Below are 18,862 nucleotides of genomic sequence, written 5' to 3'. Positions count from 1 at the left end.
TATAGAACTGGAAACCAACACCTCAATTAGATAGAGGCATTAAAAGGACCACTGAATAATATAAAAGTTAGTCGGCAAGCTGTAGATCAGCCTTTTACCTTAGTGGCAAAGGAAAGGGATGAAGCTGACAGATCCTTTCTCTCTGAGATGCAGAAGCCCTTCAGCAGCTTCTTTCCCACTGGGCAGTTCTTACCCTGTGGGACTGTTTCGACCCAACCTTCAAATTTTGTAGCGAAGTGAAACTGGATGGAGTTATGCAAAAAGCAAGCCACAACTGAACATAAAGGAAGGAAGAAAATTTCTAGCTATTCAGGATGGGAGGAAAATTCAGTAATGCTGAGAGAAAACACAGAGGGCTTTTGAACTGGTTTTACTTGGAAAAAGATGGTATCAATACATTAGCAGCAAACAAAAAACTGGTAAGAGAAAGTTAGATGACCTAGAGTAACCCCTGAATATAGGAAGAGGCAAAAAAGTTTCTCAAGCACAGCTGTAGTGAATCTCATTTAAAAGGAGAAAAAAATGGTAGTTCTGGTTATGAAAGCTCAGGAACCGACTTTGTTATGAGCAACAAGACCCTTCTGCATAAGACAGTCAATTGCTACAAGGACTGGTATGCAGTGGTTGCTTAACTCTTCCCTATGAAGGTCAAAATACACAACAACAGACAAGTGTCTTGACTTGTGCCTCTTTCTCCACTTCATGCACTGCCAGTACATTCCAGCACATTTAAGTATTGGAATCCTACTGCTTTCCCGATTGCTTTGTGTGTCTGCAGCAGTGTCCCCTACTCCCTTCTCATTCACTACGAGGGGAAAAAAGTGGTCAATTCCCAACTCCACCAACTCTTCCAATCCAATCTTAATAGAGAAGTGGCCATTTACACATACCTGGAACAAACTATTCAGTGAGACAATTTCAAACATACACAGCATCTGTTCAAAAGCAAGCATTTGCAGCCAGATTTCAGTTCTACAAAATGCAAAAGGAGAAAACTCCAATTTAGTAATGATCATACAGTAGAACCCCCAAAACAACTTACTCAATTTGTATCATCTATAAACCAATACTATGTTTTCAAAAAACAGCAACAAAATAGAGGGGAAAAACCTCCAGTATTTGAAATAAGACCTCAGAGATGCAACCTACAGCTACTGATTTCAATAGGATGCTAAGTTCTTCTGTGGTAATAGTGACAATAAGAACTAAGAGGGTTTTGTTTGTTTGTTTGTTTAATTTTGAAGAGCAAACTCCTGGCCTGGTTAGGACCATTCCTTGTCACTTCGCACAAACCGCAACCCTGTACGTATAAACAACCAGGCAAACAAAGAAACACAGATGGCTCTAAAATGATCTAAGATACTTCCTAAAATTTTGCATACCAAAATAAGTCATTTCTCACTTTCAAACCTTTCTTTGCTATCAGAAGAGATTTTCTGTGGACTAAGGCCAAAAAAAATAAATAAATTTTCTTTTACATCCTGTTTCGTGAACTGTAATTCAGACACCCTTGTGGCTGTTGCCACAGAATGGGTTTGTCACATCTGCAGTGCAGTTCTTTCTTCCTGTCACAGGCTGAAAAGCCACTACTTTGCTTTTGTGGACATTTTACAGTCACATCTTCACTAACTTTTGTTTTACCTATCAACATTTCCAAGCTGGATTCAGCAGTACCCAAATACACCGCTTGGCTACAAGATGCAAATAATAATAATAATACGAATTATGCATGTGTCACTGGAGCTGAATCATCCACACTTTGCACCCACCAATAAATGATGGTACACTCAGCACAGAGATCTCAGATACCACAAGGGGTGCAGACAACTAGTGAGGAAATCTTACCTTTGCTGTGACATCTGAGGCAAAGCCAAAAATATTGCGATTGCTTCCTTCCACAGTAAAATGAAACAACTATTTTAAGGCTATAGACAATGAGACAGAAATAAACAACTGCATAAGAACGCTCCACAATTTCAAGCCAACACCAGATCATTAGGGAAGACTTTTGCCTTTTACTGGCAAACTAATTTTCCCCATCTGTTCCCTTCTCCCCCCCCCCCCCCCCCCCCACTAATGAGCAGAAGCAAGCTACAAAGCTCCATCTATGAAAGCATCTCCAAAGACAAAATACACAGCTTTTCTCTAGATGTCTAGGGAGGAAGATCAATACTTAGAGAAGATCAGTGGGTTCTGTCGATACATTTACTATCATACTGACAGAGCAGTGAGCTTTTGCCTGCTAGACAAGAAAAATCAGATGGCAGCACTCCTCTGCTTCATATTAATAGCTTGAACTATGTATGGTATGTTCTTGTTCATTACACAAATACCTCATGATCATCCGTATGCCACAAATATTTTCCAATACAGACTTCTGCCAGAATATGCTCCATTTCAGTAATCCTTCAGAGTCATTTCCGTGCAAACAGGGTTGGCAGGGAGCAGAAAGATGCAAAAATCATATCACACTTCAGCTATGGAAAAACACAATGGATCTGAGCTGCTCAGAATGATCACAGAAGCCCAAAGGAGACTGTTGAAGTTCAGTTGTTTCACATTTGGTAGAACAATGACACTAAAATGTAGTTTCTACTCCTTTAAAACATTAGTAATAGCCCTTTTCTGCATGCTTTTTCCAAGAGATTGGACACAGATCCTGAGAATACTTCAAGAAAACTTGCCCCTTATATTTCAGAAAAGGCAGTAAGATGCCTGGAGAGCTGTAAGGGTCTTTAGAAAGACCTCAGCTGAAAATTAAATAAAGAGAACAAACTGAACTGCTTATAAGAATGTGATATGATGCATAGGCAGACCAGCATGTATGAAATATTGGAACTCTCACAGGAGAAGGATGGAGAGCTGACCTCAAGGAAGGAGACACGGGAGCTTAGCTTATTTAGCTTAGCATGTGGGGACCAAGAAGAGACACAGTCTACCTGCATAACAAAGTAGGAAAGGAATTATCCAACCTAAAATTCATCATTGACCACAAGAACTTACACGTATAAACTTGTCATTATACATTTATTATAAAAACATGAAGAAAGTTTCTAGAGTGGTAGAGATGCACCAGATGCTTCTATTACTGCTTTCCAAAAGAAGCAGGGGGAACAGAAATAGTGATTACTTCTGAGATGAAAGTTTATGAAGTTACATGATCTACAGTCCAAACTGCAGGGGAAAACAAGAAATTAATCCCAGTTCTCTGCATTTAAGTTTTAAAACAAATCTTTAAAATACCCAGCAATGAAGTAGTAGAATTGTTTGATTTCGACTTTTTTTTTTCCCCCCTTTTTAAGCAAGAGGTACAGAAAACAATAATACATTCTAGTTTCAAATTTTTTTTTTTCCCTTGTTTTGTTTTTCTGCTAGTAAAAAGGTAAACAAAAAAAGCTTTTTTTTTTTTTTCAGTTAGTACTAAAAAAAGTGAGCTGGAAAAAACACCAGGTGAAATATTTCAGCAAGCTTTACATTTAAACAGCATTTCTTCAAACTAAAACATGTTACTCAAGCTGAACACTCAGCTTGTTATATAAAAACTCAATAGCTAAACTCAAGCCAATGAGGAAATGGTTATGTTTTCTTCACACTAGGTTCTTCTTGTGCTCAGAAAAAGTCATGCAAGAACATTATTACAGTTTGAGGATTAAGCCAAGAACATGAGTTTCAAAGGAAAAAAAGAAGAAAGTCTGCCAGTCTGTAAGTATATGGCTGTTAAATACTATTTTCAAAAGATAAATGCAAGCAAAAGTGGCATTGCTAAGGAAAATGGAAAATTACTAATAGCTAACTACAAGTTCAGGGAAATGAAGAATCTAAGAGTGTCATTAATTTCCACATATAGCAACATACTAGGGTAAGCATAACGCAGCACTTATGGCACTGGTAATATTTACAAGATGATTTTTTTCCAATCCACTATCAGAAAAAAAAAAATGGACACTCATTATTGAAATAGAATTTTTATTGCCTTCTAGTAGGCAAGATAAGCATGTGTGCTACATCTTTTTTTCATTGATTGGAAATGCATTTATCAAATAAATCTACAGTTTGCCATGATATCAGTACATATAGATTTGTAGCCACCTCTAAAAGAGAATCACTTTTTTATTACCCTGTTTCCTTATTTAGAGTATTACTGTTCATTAAAATTGAAAGTGTAGTATTGTGGAACACTAAGCTAATAAATCAAGGAACACATATGAAAGTAAATAAGGCTCTGCTATAGAGCTCAATATAAAAATAAAAACTATGAGACTATTTAAAGTAGTACAGTAAAACTATACTATGAGGACAACTGTAGAACTGCACCAAAACAAGTTTCTCTCTATGCCATGCATTTCTCTAGAAGGTAAATAGGAATGCAGCTTTTTGTTTGTTTGTTTTTCCTACATTTAATTTTGTAAATAAATGAGCTCATTTTATTCTAGAGCTCCATAACTAAAAACTAACTTTGACGAATTCTGTCCTCTGTAGAAGTTTGGGCTACATGGTTTTGATTTTTTATGGGGGAACACATCTGTAATTCCAGAGACTCCAAAAACCCCTCTCTCAGGAGCTTTTTTCCAGCTCTTGTTGGCTTAAGAGGCCTATGAAAGAGTGGCTGCATTGGAAACTGCATCTGTCTGTGCCCAGGCCAAGCGTTGTCAAGACAGTTAAATGCAAACGCCTACCACAACAAGCTCTCCTTTGTCAGTCACAGGGATCCCATGAGAAAGCACCAACCAGTCTAGGAATTTGGCTCAAGGTAGAGTTAGACAAGCCTGAAAAACAAAAATAAGGGTCAGACTTTATTTAGATTGACTGTATAAAACCGGAACTAACAGCTCTGTTCTGTCAATGAGCTTTCAAAAGCATGCGGTGGCACAAGTGGTCTTAGAGAAGGCAGAAATTCACCTCTTAACTCTTTCTGGCTCAATAAGTATATGGGATGGGATTAGTTTCAAACTGGTATGAGAGAGATGCTTAATACAATGCACTTTTAAACCTGAAGGTAAAAAATACATGTTATGACCCCTCACATAGCTTAAATCCTCTGGATCAGAACTTCACTGAAAGGGTTGTTAGACATTGGAACAGGCTGCCCAGGGAAGTGGTGGAGTCACCATCCCTGGAAGTCTTCAAAAGACGTTTAGATGTAGAGCTTAGGGATATGGTTTAGTGGAGGGCTGTTAGCGTTAGGTTGGAGGTTGGACTCGATGACCTTGAGGTCTCTTCCAACCTAGAAAATTCTGTGATTCTGTGTGATTCTGTGATTCATGAAAACGTACTCTGAAGGATCATAGACTGCATCCAGCAATAGATTAACAGGCTTCATAGTGTACGAAATAACTCACATTTTCACACATTTAGCAAAGCATTCCAAGAAACAGTACCAGGACAACATACGCATACACAGACAAACCCACTACTTTGAGCAAAAGTGGACCGTAGGCAGAGCATTTTAATAAAGACGATGAGATGCAAGTGAAGAGGAGGAATTCAGAATTCAGTTCTAGTTCCACTTCAAGCTATTTCCCATTTTCAGATTTATCCAAATGTTACTCTATATGCTCAGAGTAAGTAAATTTTAAACTTAAAAACATCCTTTATTATCTTTTTTTTTTTTTTAAAGCAGCTTTGGGGAATTAATTTATAGTCAAACACAAGATTGTGATATTCTTAATTTCATAATCAAAACAGTTTTAAACAATGTGTTATTTAAAAATAGTTGCAATTATCAAGATGTAGGTTAACATTTGGAATTTCTGAAAATGAGCATTTAATTTCTGCAATATTCTCATCTTCCACACTGTTTTCCACTTAGAGGCAGATGTGATATGGAAAAACTTTCTACCATACTTCTGGAAAAAAGGAAAAAAAAACATCAATAGCTAAAGGAACAACCTGAGAGCTCAGGCAACAAGAAGCTTATTTCAAGGAGCTTTTATATATTCATGTGTGTGTGTATACGCATTATAGCATTTTAGAGCCACCCAGCATGCTGTTCAAATAACCATTATGCCACCAAAAGGAGGTTCCCTCCTCCGTTCCTGCACATTCTCCACACTGTTTTTAACCTTCCCCTCCTACTTGCTGCTTTGCCTCAAGTTTTGCTTGAAAATTAGCAAATATGACAAAAACACATTATTGCCCTCTTCCCACGTTCTCCTGACATTTTAGGAGGAAAAAAAAAGTTTCAAAAATATCTATTTTTATTGTGGTATGTCTGCATATAAAATAGGAAAGTGGCTTCCTGGATTTGAAGGTCAGAAGGCCCAATGGATGCATTAGCTTGTTGACCCGAATTTTGCAGGTTACCCATTTCCCAGCTAGACCAAAAACAAGACAGTAACTTGTATATGGCTAACAAATATTACCAGGGCACATGATCTGCCTAGGTCTGGACACTTCAAGAGATCCGCTACTTTCTCTAATGGTGAGAAGAGCAATTTACTGGTTTGGGGAACCACAGCTTCTTTTCATTTAGAGTTACTTCAGCTTCAGTCAGTGAGTCAAGTTATATTTCTCTCTAAATGGGAAGAAAGAGAAATAATGAAAGAGGAAAAAAAGAAGGTAGGAGAGAAAAGTTAGTATAAGATTTCTTGGTCAAGGCAGCAGCACTATGGTGCTCGATCTCTTCTGATAGTTGGGTGAGGGATGCCTGTGAGCTCCTCTCCTATAGCTCCAAACCACATGCTTTCCAGCTCCTCTGCCAGCCCTTGTTTTTCCTTCTCACAAAACCTGTCCAAGCCAGCACTCAGCCATTGCATCAGTCAGCTTCGTCTGACTCAGGTGTCTCCTGACCCTCTCTCTTCTTAAAACCTTCCTCTTGCCAGCACCTTATTTACCACTTACCACTATTACTGTGAACCAGTATTCACCAGCTCCACCAGTACTGCCTCCCTCGGACGTGCTTCACTTCTGTCTTTGAAAGGGAGGAGCAACCCGAGGAAACAATTTCCTTTTTGTCAGTGCTCTGCTGTTTCTTACAGCCTCCTGGGTTTGTTTCTTACAGCCCCAAAAATTCAGCTAGCCTCTCTACAGAGGGATCTCATGGATTTACCTCCTATTGCAGGCCTTTCTCCCTGTATCCACGGAGAAATTTCAGTCTTCCTCTCTGGCATTTTCCTGGAGATACCCAGCTACTAGGTTAATCTCTACACAGAGAAAGACAAAGCTCTTATCTCCCCTCCCACACAAGGCTTTCCCAAGAGGCTCTTCCTTGATTAGCCAGCATCCTGCCAGTCACCCAGCCTGTGGGCTGAGCATTGTATGTAATGAGATCCAGTCTCCCTAAATCGTGCAGAAAGAACATGGATAAATATACATAAAAGTCTTTTCTTTCTGATCAGTCAGACAGACAAAATACTTACTCAAAATCTTCCTCCTTTTCTTGGGCTTCAACCAATGAAATACGATTTTAAGAAGTATTTCTAAAGAAATTATATTCCTTGCATGCCACCTTACCCCTTTAATTCCTTTTTTTTTTTTTTTTTTTTGAGTGTGTTTTAATTTGCTCAAAAACAACAATAAAAACTCCTTTCAATCATCTTCTCAGACCATTTTCTTCTGATCATTTTTCACTACTGTTTGAAGAACCAGCTGCCTATTTCCGATCAGCCCTCCCCATGACATTGCTCTGTTGGTGCTGGAGGACACCCTATTGCACAGAGATGCACCTGACACAGCAACCCATCTGACCTATTTTAGGCATCTATCTTCGGATGACAGGAAGCCTGTCAAAAATTACCTGGACATGGATCCATAAAATAGAAATGCAGGAGTAAATAAAAGATGTTAATAATTCATCCTTTTCCCCATTAAATCACTACCAGGAGTTGTTTTGGCACTAGTAATTCTTGTGGCTCTTTTTCTATACCTCCTATGAGTTTTAAAAAGACCTTTTAAAGATGTGAATACTAGGACCAGATGCAGAATTTGTGTATTACTGTCATTGCTGTGCAAAGAGAAAAATACTTGTTTTACAAATCCCAGCCAAAGACAATTTAATCCCTGGCCCTCTCTCCACTCCTTCTAACAATGCACTGGTAACTTAAATGGAGCTCCATGTCCACTGTGTTCCCTTGAATCTTTGCAGAGCTCCTGCCTTCCAAGCGTCTGTCCCATGTGCTATGGATGTCCAGAAAACTTTACGCTAAGAAATTTGACTGCATTCAGCAACATCCTGCATATCTACATTTGGTTTCACTCATTAAAAATAAATCTGTTTCTGTGGCTGCTTAGTTATCTTTGAAATCTGGGAACAACAGACTGGTAATCAGCATAATTGGCTTCTTCTTAAAAAAAATGAAATTGTGAAATGCTGTCTGGTCTAGGCCCAGTCCTTCTGGAGCATCTTCATTCCCAGTTTATTTCCCGCAGACATCTACTTGTTAATATTTCCCAGTCAGCTGCTGCTCCATTCACCCAGTGTGTTTTCGCTGACATGCTATAATGCCTCTCTTAACAAGAAAGCTCCATTGTACAAAGCCACAAGCTGACAGGCAGAATTAGAAAACCTGTGTCAGGCTCAGCACAGGACCAGTGACAGATGCGGAAAGAAAGGCTGTGGGATCTGCTCTATATTTGTGTGACAGCCCATGGTTCATCTGTTTTTTGTGTCAGCCAAGAGTAGCCAGGAGGCATGAACGGCCGTGAAACTCATCTCCCTCCACTCCACTCTGTCAGAATTGATGATACAGCTCATGGCCCGGTAGCCGCAGGGTCCAAGGACAAAAGCTTAGGGACACGTGGGAAAGAGTATGAAATGTGACAGTTTATATGCACAATTTCAGCTTTCGATTCTCACTTTTACTTATGGTGGGGACAATGTGTGATTATGCAAAACATAATAACCTCACTGGCTTCCTTAATGTTGTCAGGAGGCTGCATTTGTGCAGCCATATACTGTCAATAAGGTAAGAATTGCAGGGTGAAGATGAGACCCCCTTGGCAGCAATCGCCCCCTTAGGCAGTGGAGGAGCCGGGGAACAATGCATTGGTCACAGGGTGTGACCACGGCTGTGCACAGTGCCACAACCAAACCCAAATCCTGTGATCCCTGTGCTAGAGGACTTACATCTTGAAACATGTAAACAGGATGTAACTGTACAATTTAATAAACAGAAAAAATATAGGAGTTTTCAGTGTCAGTGTGTCCTTCAAGTCAAGAAGTGAAATTCCCATGGCCTCCCAAGAGCAGCATCTGAAGCCACCCACCTGCTACAATCCTCCCTTTCTTCCCTTCTGTTTTACCCCATACAAATTCCACATCATTCTCTTTTGGAAAATATCACTCAGACTACCACAGCTGAACAGTTATTCATCTAGCTGATTCATGACAATAAGATGCTTTCTTATCAGAGCCCACGTGGGAAGCTTTTAGCAAGCTTCTTCCAGAAAGCAGCGATGTAATTTCACGAAGATAGAAGTGCTCAAAGTAATGAAAGAAGCTGTTTTAATAGATCTATTCACACCAATACATGAGATATTGTGTGCTGAAAGCAGGGAAGAGTAATAAATTTCCAACATGATAGACCAGAAGATTTAATTACCAGGTCTGCTTTGAATGTGACAGCTATTAGTACTCAGCTAACTCCTGGATGCACTGACAAAAGAAGCCTTGTCATTTTAGACTCATAAGAAGAGGTGGTCTTAACTTGTATTTAACTACCAGGTTTACCATATGTGCAATAGGAAAGCACACACAATTAAGCCTTCATGAGAAGACAACTCCCCCTGCACACCTGCTCATTAAGAAGTTGGAACGGAAGATGTCTCCCCTATATTTATTTTTCCCTCCAGTGAAGAACAAACATTTAAAAGCTACTGTTAACATAACGAAATCAGCATTGCATATTTATTGTACTGTAGAAGGTTTTGTAATCCCTCCAAATGCTCTTTAAATTTAGTTAAGTTGAAGAGATATTGTATAGATTCTTATAAAAAGGAAGATGCAGGCATGTCACTTTAAACATTTGCAATACAATGTGGTGAAAAACTTGCATTTCCCACATGGCTTGGTAGTCTAGCTTTTTAAGAATAAATATTAAAATAATTTGACTACGATCTGGATGGAAGTACCAAGTGGTATTAAGCAGAAAAAGGCTGAGTTTTGGAAAATTTCTAACCATCCTTCAGACATGTATGAGAACATAAAGCAATTTTTTTCTTCCTCCATTTGCAAATACTCCTCAAAGCTATTATTCACTTAAACCACTGTTTAAGGGCAGCCTCAAGCTGACCTAAAATTCTGCACAGATTTAACCTAACCTCATTTCGACAACCAGTCACTGAGGGACTGCTACTCATCTCAGACACTTTGAAATATATAACACAATACTACTGTTATTCAGTAGGATACTTTATGAAGGAAATTTTTGAATAACCTAGATTCATATTTCTGCAGCCCTGAAGCACTTACAGTCTGTCTCAAAACTTGAGCACACGAAACTGACTAGGTGAACAGAAATATATGAAGTAATTTCTCTTGGATCTCAAACTGTTCACATACTATGGGATTTTACCAGGAGTACAACTGCATTCCACGTAGCCTACAGCTATATGGACAGAACTGGACTGGCAGTGAAGCTGCACTGCCAAAACAAGGGAGGCAAGAAGTTGGTGGCACAGTGTTATCCCCAAATACACATTCCCTATAGCAGTGGTATTTTGTTGGGGGTACTCCCCCCACAGCTATAGGATGAAAACTGTACAGTGACTGTCGTTGCTCTTCCCATGTCTGTGTTGTATCAGTACACTTACTAGAGGCACTGTATCAGCTGAGAGAATAATGGTCCTTTGATGGTAAAAGGAGTTAGATATGGAATTTATCTTCTAATTTTCTGTCTCAAATTTAATATTTAGCCTAAAAACCAAGCAAACAAAAGCTAAACCCCCCTACACAGACAAAGACTCAAGAGAACACAGGGAAAGGGGGAGAGTGTAAAAGAAGATGGCAATGATCTGAACAAGAACCACTGGTAAGGAAAATACAGCTCTGTATACAGAGTACACAGCCCCTTCTCTGTGTACGCTGCTACTCATTTTGAGCATGGTATGCAATGCTGTAATTCATAACTCCATGGCAATAAAGGCCCTCATTCAGGCCGACTGCTCCACTGCTAACAACAGACGATCCAAGAAGGCTCTGAACTAACTCCAGTCTTGCCTGCCGTACAGCACTGCTCACTCATTTACATCTACTCAAGTCTTTACATCTTCAAGTATACGAACTTTTAATGTGTAGCACCAGATGCCCAACACTCGTTTGTTTTGAGACAGACTGCCCCGAAGCCACTTTTTGTATTTATGTGCTTTGCATATGTGGTACATACCCAGAATAGATTACACCTGCCTAAGCATACTGCATTCAGAGAACAACCACTTTTTTTTAACTGTATTTGCATTCTTCTTTTCTGGGCAGCTCATATCTTGTTTTCTTTTACAGTTCCATTAAATTAGTTAACTGTTAACATCCATAGGAAATAGCAACATTAAAAACCAACAAGTACTTCTTTTAGGAAATAATTCATGCAAACTATCCTTATTTAAAATATATCCTCTTTTTATTTGTTTCAATGTACTGAATGAGTGCTGATTAGAAGAAAAGAAATTGAAGTGGTTTATTATTACTATTATTAAAAGCAAACTTACAGAGAGTTTTAGAGAAATATGAGAACATTGTATTTTGAAAAAAAATCTCAGGCAAATCACAAAATCTCTGATCCCTGCAGAGTTCTCAACATCGTAGGTCTATATTAATTATAAATGGCATAAGCCACCTAAATTAAAGAAAAAGTCAACTTGACACACTTAGAATCCCTAAGCATATCATGATGCACCACAGAAGACAGAGCTATTGAAGCCCTCTTAAGCATTTGTACATGCATTAAAATATGATGTGCCTATATCTCATGTCCTCATTTAAGATTGCACAGGCAGGACTGCATCATTTTCTAAGCCTACTTCCCCTAAGTTACTTTCACTGCAAAGAATTTGAGACAGAATTTCCTCTTTCACATCAAACCCTGAATATTCCAAGTTCTTCAAAACCATCAAACAATAGTAGCGGACAATTCCCATGTCACACGTTAAAGAAGTCACATATGAAAGCTCCCTAAATATTTAGAAGTGGATTTTCATGTTAATTAAGGTGACTTTGATAGAACATACAGATGTGCACATCCACATACTGGTTTACTCCGGCCCTCTCCGAGGGATAGTTCTAGTTAACACTGTCTAGGGCAGCACAAAAGTTGTTACTCAGAAAGACGAGAGAAGAGCACCATCTTTGTCCTTCTTTCACACTTGAAGATTAGAATTTTATGGTATCACACTGAAAAATACGCAGTTATTTCAATGAAAAGAGCAGGTCAGCCTCGAGGGGTGAGAACTGAAGCTGTATGAGGAAAGGTGAGAGGAAAAAGCAGGAATCCCAAGTGCCCCTGCTGCCTTCCAGTGATCCCTCCTGAAGCTGCAGGTTTGCTTGCCAGAAAAAGTATAACACTTTTATTGGCACGATGAGTGGATGTGATGGCTCAACCCTTCCTCAGCCTCAACTCTCCCAGTCTGCGCTGCTGAGCCCTCACCTCGAGCACTGCGTGCAGTTTCAGGCACCGCAGTATCAGAGGGACATAAAGCCATTAGAGAGCATCCAAAGAAAGGCTACAAAGATGGTGAAGGGTCTAGAGAGGAGCGGCTTAGGTCCCTGGGTTTGTTCATCCCACAGCAGAGCAGGCTGAGGGGAGGCCTCATGGTGGCCTGCAGCTCCCTCACGAGGGGAGCGGAGGGGCAGGCGCTGAGCTCTGCTCTCTGGGGACAGAGACAGGACCCAAGGGAACGGCATGGAGCTGGGACAGGGGAGGGTCAGGCTGGGGGTTAGGGAAAGGGTCTGCACCCAGAGGGTGGTTGGGCACTGAGACAGGCTCCCTAGGGCAGTGGTCACGGCACTGAGCCTGACAGAGTTCAAGGAGCATTTGGACAGTGCTCTCAGACACGTGGTTTGATTTTGGGTGGTCCTGAGCAGACCCAGGAGTTGGACTCGATGATCCTTAGGGCCTCTTCCAACTCCAGATACTCCATGATTCTTTGATTCCTGTTCCTTTGATATTTACAGCTACACCAACCCATCCCATTCAAATGGGACAATTTCCACCAATGAAAGATAACAAACAGGCCAGTGTTGGTCTGGAGACCAGGATAGTAGAATTATGGAGGGGGACGAGGGAAAAAACAAGCCATGCAGATCTTTTCAGACAACAGAAATCAAACACATGATCAACTTTCTGAAAACACTTCCACCTCAAACTACAATAAAGCTTCAAAGCAGTAGTCTAAATTGAAAGGCAGTGAACACAGCCATAAACATTATATTCCATTCAAATCTGTGAACCTCAGCTGTTTAAGGAGCTAATGGAAATGTGAAATGACTGGTGAAAATATTTAGCACTAACTGACAGTTTGCTAAAAAAACTATCACACTTTTCGGATTTATGAGTCGTCTAAGGATTTGTCATAACCTGATTTTAAACTAAATATCCAACGTGAACTGAAGCTAGAACTAGATTGCTGCTCCCTCTCAAGTCAGATTTTTCAAACGATGTCAACCTGAAACAAAAGATGAAAGAAAAGTGGGTTATCATCCTACTAACGTGCCTCTGCACAGATGCAGAGGGCACGGGAAAACAAGCAAGAATTACATACTTCACCCCAAATAACAGCCATTGAAGTACTTGGGAATGGATTTTCAGACACAGATCTATACAAAGCCCATGTCTAAGACTGCTGTTCCAGCAGGATATCACATCATGGAAGAAAGGAGGTAAGTGTGGGGCACTACATACTCAGAATACCACCAAGTCTGATACTCAGGAAGTGCAGCCATTTGATGCCAGCCAAGTCCTGGTGCCTTTTGCTCAGGCAAGCAGCAGAGATGAGGAACTGCAGCAGAGACAAGGACGAAATCACACGGTGGAGATGGGCTCCCTCGCAGTCATATAGCTCCAAAGTACAGGGTAGGACCAAACAAACATACTGGAGCCAACAACAGCATGGACAGTTGCCAGGCTCAGCAGCACTGCTTAGTGCAAGAAACACAGCACAAACACGCCCAGCATAACATTCCCCAAGGCCACCGATTGTCATGTCACTTAGAAGATAAACAAGCTAGCTTGAAACCCTGAGATAAACTTACACCTTACAGGTGAACATGAGCGGATGAAGAGCATTAACTTCTAGGCTTGTAACTGTTTACAATCTGAGCTGGAGATGAGATAATGCATGCCGCACCCTTAGGAAGTGGTTGGTGTCGGTATGCAGTAACTACAAAGGTCACCATCATACTGTGCTTAATGCCTTTCGGAGGTTTCACCTCTCAGCAGTCAGCAAGAAGAGTTGCCTGCTTTATTCCACCTGCAGCCTACCCGTGGCATGAAGGCTCTGACCCCAGCAGCGGCCTCAGGAGCAAGCTGGAGCCCAGCAGGCTCCTGACCTGCTTACCCCAGTGGCTAAGCTGCTTGGTGTCACCCTGATCCATCAGGAGCCCTCCCATACCTTCCCAGGCAGTCCTGCACGCGTGCCTGCCTGCACAGATGGTGAGTCTGGTCTGAGGATCAGCCCAGGCCAGACCTCAGGATGCTGTGAGTGCAAACACCTCGTAGGAGATGGCACAAGCATCCTGCAGCAGTGACCGTGGCCATCCTACCACTCCCAGCTTTCCTGCTGCTGTGAGTGAAACCTAGTGAACATTCCCACTACATCTTTGCTAGAAAGCTACAAATATGGAACAATCACTGACGTAAACATGACCTACTAATTTACAGCAGAGCGAAACATCACCTGCAAACTTCAAGATCTAAGATGTCAACATACAGCAGAAATACAAAGAGCATAAGGAATAAAAAAAATGAAAAAGGTTTATTAAAAGAAGGGTTGCATTTTTTGCGTGTATGCATGTTAGTTTTCTCCTCTCTCCAAAAACTGAATATGGACTGGCTCTTGACAAATCATACACGTCTTAAACATATCCTCAATGTGTATTTTGGTCAGCACTTTTCCCCACAAAGTTAAGAAAGGACAGCACACAAAGGTAGAAGTAATGCATTATTAATCTGAAAAAAGCATGTGTAGATGTTTTCTCCTCTAGGTTCCAAACACATGGCAATAAATACATTGTATGTGAAGGAAGATGACATAACATTAATCAAGCTACCACGAAGAAAGAAACAGAAGACAAGAAAAAGTATTTAACAGGTACCAGTGAGCAAAAGAGACCAGCATAAACAGACCATATTTACACAAAACAAATACAAATGAGAAATAAGGAAATAAAGCTGAACTATATCAGTTTGTGTCCTGTCACACAACATGCTCCATTCTGGGAACAGTCCTTATACAAAACAGCTACAAAAATCCTTGAAGCTTCTGGGTCTCTAATGAATCATTACTGAAAAAAAAAAAAAAAAAAAAAAACAACAACAACAACAAAAAAAAACAAAAACAAAAAAAAAAAACACTAACAAAAGGAGGAAGCAAGTTAAAATAGCTATTTTAACAAAAAGGAATTAACATTATGAGAAGCACAATTTTATTAAAATGTACTTCAGATATTAAGAAAAAGGTGGGGTTGTAGTCCCATCCCCTCCATCATGCACTTTCTGCAGTATTATGAAGTAATCTGGGGCTAAACACTGAAATTAAATTCCTGCTCTTCTTCCATATTTAAAATATCCAAAGAGGAAGTAATAGTTTGATTTGAGATAAAGTAAAAATAAAGCAGCAGTATAACATAAGTTATTTTCTAAGGAACTGAGCCAGCAAAATCCAGTTTCCTAGGCATGTGTGTCAAGGTGGTGGGAAGAGTTCAGGCTGCAGCCTCTCCTTCTGCAGGGATCTCTCCATCTGCCCAAGCTGCCTACTGTCAGACAACTGGTGGCTTCACTGGAGATATGCTTCTACCTGTCTTGCAAATGTAACTGGAATTAGTAAAAAGGTTTAAAAAGTTATTAAGAGCTACAGTGAAAGACAGACATTCACAGAGGGAGTTATACATAATAACTATTTGCTTAGAAAGCCAGGCTAATATATTGCAGTCAATGCATAATTGCTTGGTCTTGAATTTTCATTGCTCTTACTGAAGATGTAAGCCTAGCCACCCAAATCACAGAGCACTGCTCTGATTCTGTCTGGATGCATGAATTTCTCAACATCAGTTTAAAGAAATTAAGAGAAAACTCCTTCTTTAAGTAGCAGTAGAAAAAAAAAAAAAAAGATTTAAATAACATTTATTTTCTTCCCAAGAGGGCATGAACATTACTTAAGACATCAGGCCCATATTTCTTAAGGCAATTGAGATGTGAACACCTTCATAGCAGTGTAACCAAGTTCACAGAGTGCTGTATTGAATTTGTTTCATCAGTTCCTAGGAACTATACACAAACAAGCTCAAAGGTGTGTTGGCTCAGGTACAGTTCAGTTCCCTGCCCTGGCAGCTACATTGGGGTAGCTATGAAGGAGACTATGGTATCTCCACTCACCACCCTGCTGAGGCAGCCACTCTCCTCACAACCCTGTCTGTCACCCCAACAAAAGGGGACATTTGGGCAAGGAGAGGTACTCTGCACAGCCTCGCTGACCTCGCCACAACTGCCACCCCACCAGGACCAGGGGGCTGTCATGGTTTGCATGTACCAACAACAGCCACAGGAGGAGACTGCTCCCAGCCTGCACTGGTCAGCAAAACTAAAGCTTTGTGATCAGCATATCCAAATCTAGAGGGGACGTACCTCAAGGGCAAAGTGCTGCACAAGAGAAAGGCACCAGAGATCAGGATAAGCAGTGCTTTGGGAAAGCTAGAGGGGGCGGGACAGTGTTCAGTTGCCGTTGACAGCTCTGCCAGATCAGCCCCCTTCCAGACACTGTTTAGAGAAATTCAAGGGGAAAAGTGTGTATATATATATATATATATATATATATATATATATAAATGTACACACACACTCCAGAAACTGGATCATCAGCAGAATTTCTCAACTGAAATTCAAAAGCAAATGCAAAGGCTCCAAACCCAGGTGCTCAGCAGCAAAGCTGTGATCAGTGCAAACAAAACTGAGCACTTGTGTACAGCAATAGAGAACTCATGCCTGAGTATACAGAGTCAGAATCTGATTTTCCACACAACCTGAAAGGCCCATCTTCACCCCCAAGTCTTTTGGATGATCCTTTGGATATTACATGTATGTGGTGGGTAAAGGTAGTATGAGGTAAGCTTTAGTCCACCTCTTCCACCTTGAATTGTTTCCATTCGGCATGAACAGGATGTAGCTTCATTAAACTCACATATTGGTACTTGGAAGATAACATAGCCAAGTCTTGCAATGTAACAAGCTGCTGCCCACTTGCTATTCTTTGAAACACTGGAAGTGATCCTACAGAAAAGAAATACCATTGTCTTGACAATACTAGAACCATCTGATTAAGACTTGCTTTCTCACAGTAAATAGGAAGTACCAGGCATTGTTTCACTTTCTCTGTTCCTCATTTTCTTCATTTTTTTGAGGAAGTCCACTTGCAGTGCCACCCCAAAATATCACCCTCAGCACACAATCAAGCTATTTGAAAACCAACTTTTAAGAGCAGTCAGCTCGAGTATCTACTGACTGCACATGCAGAAGAACTGTAAGCATTTCTGATGCGATGCAAAGAATGTAGATCATAAAAGAGAAAATCATTCCCACTAGAAGCTAAAAAACAGAAAATCATTCCCACAGAGAAGCAGAAGTATTTCCAACAGCTCTGCACAGGCATCAGAACTAGGAGAAAATATATATCTTTATGATCTTATTGTCTCATCTCCTTCAAAAGGAAAATGAAAGATGAATGTTATGAGCTCCTTTCCTCAGGGGCAAATAGGAAGGGATCTTGTCTTCTTTTTAGAAGAGCTGACCACAGCCTAAGCTGTGCATAGCAAAATTACCAAACCAAACTGAGTGGTGAGTTGCTTTGTAACAGTTTTGCATTTCCTTTTTGTACCTCAAGATATAAGAAAAGACATGCAGTTAAAGGCAAATCTCGTAATCAAACCACAGACTACTTACAGCTGCCTATCAATACAACTCCACAGGAAACATGACAAGAAACTAACACGTTCTGACTCCCCTGCTACACCAGCTCTCTGGGGCAGAAAGGGTCTACACACACAGACCAAGCTACAGGATGACTGGAGTTGTTATTTTACCCTGAATCAGCACAGGAAGGGCAAACAACAGTTTTCTGCCAGCCTATGAGAGCATTCTTGTAAATACAGCAGATACACTGAAGCCATTCATACCCTCAGTATGGCACTGCAGCCAAAACTCATGGTTAAGTCAGCTGTCCCGTCCTTTGGCTTAACTGAAAGGAAAGTTGTCAGAAGTTATTCGAAAAATAAAATTAAAAAAAAAAAATACACAAAATGTAACAAAGACATGGAATGTATTTCTTGAAAAAAGTGTTAAAAACAAAAACAGTTAAACAGACACCTCTTCCTCTCCCCTTGCCCCCCTCCCGCAACTATCACTTTAAAATGCCAAAATGTGTGAAGTCCAGACTGTAATGAAGACTACTCAAAACTAGACTATGCTTCAAGGGCAAAAGTCTACAATAGCTTGTACACAATAAACACATGATTTGCTCTAGCAGCTCCTAGAATAGGAATCAAGGTGATTCAGAAAGGACAAAAATCAACTCTATTCTACCTAAAGGACATCTCAATCAAAGAAGTTAAATCAGATTGAAACATCGTACTCTTATTTCAAGCACAGATGGTTTCTTCCCATCATGACCAATACTCCAATTGCACGAGAGGATAATGAGACATGATGGCCAGGGAAAGGAGGAG

This window comes from Netta rufina (assembly GCF_964035555.1).
Source record: "Netta rufina genome assembly, chromosome: 3".
Classification (NCBI taxonomy): domain Eukaryota; kingdom Metazoa; phylum Chordata; class Aves; order Anseriformes; family Anatidae; genus Netta; species Netta rufina.
This window is presented reverse-complemented; position numbering follows the sequence as displayed.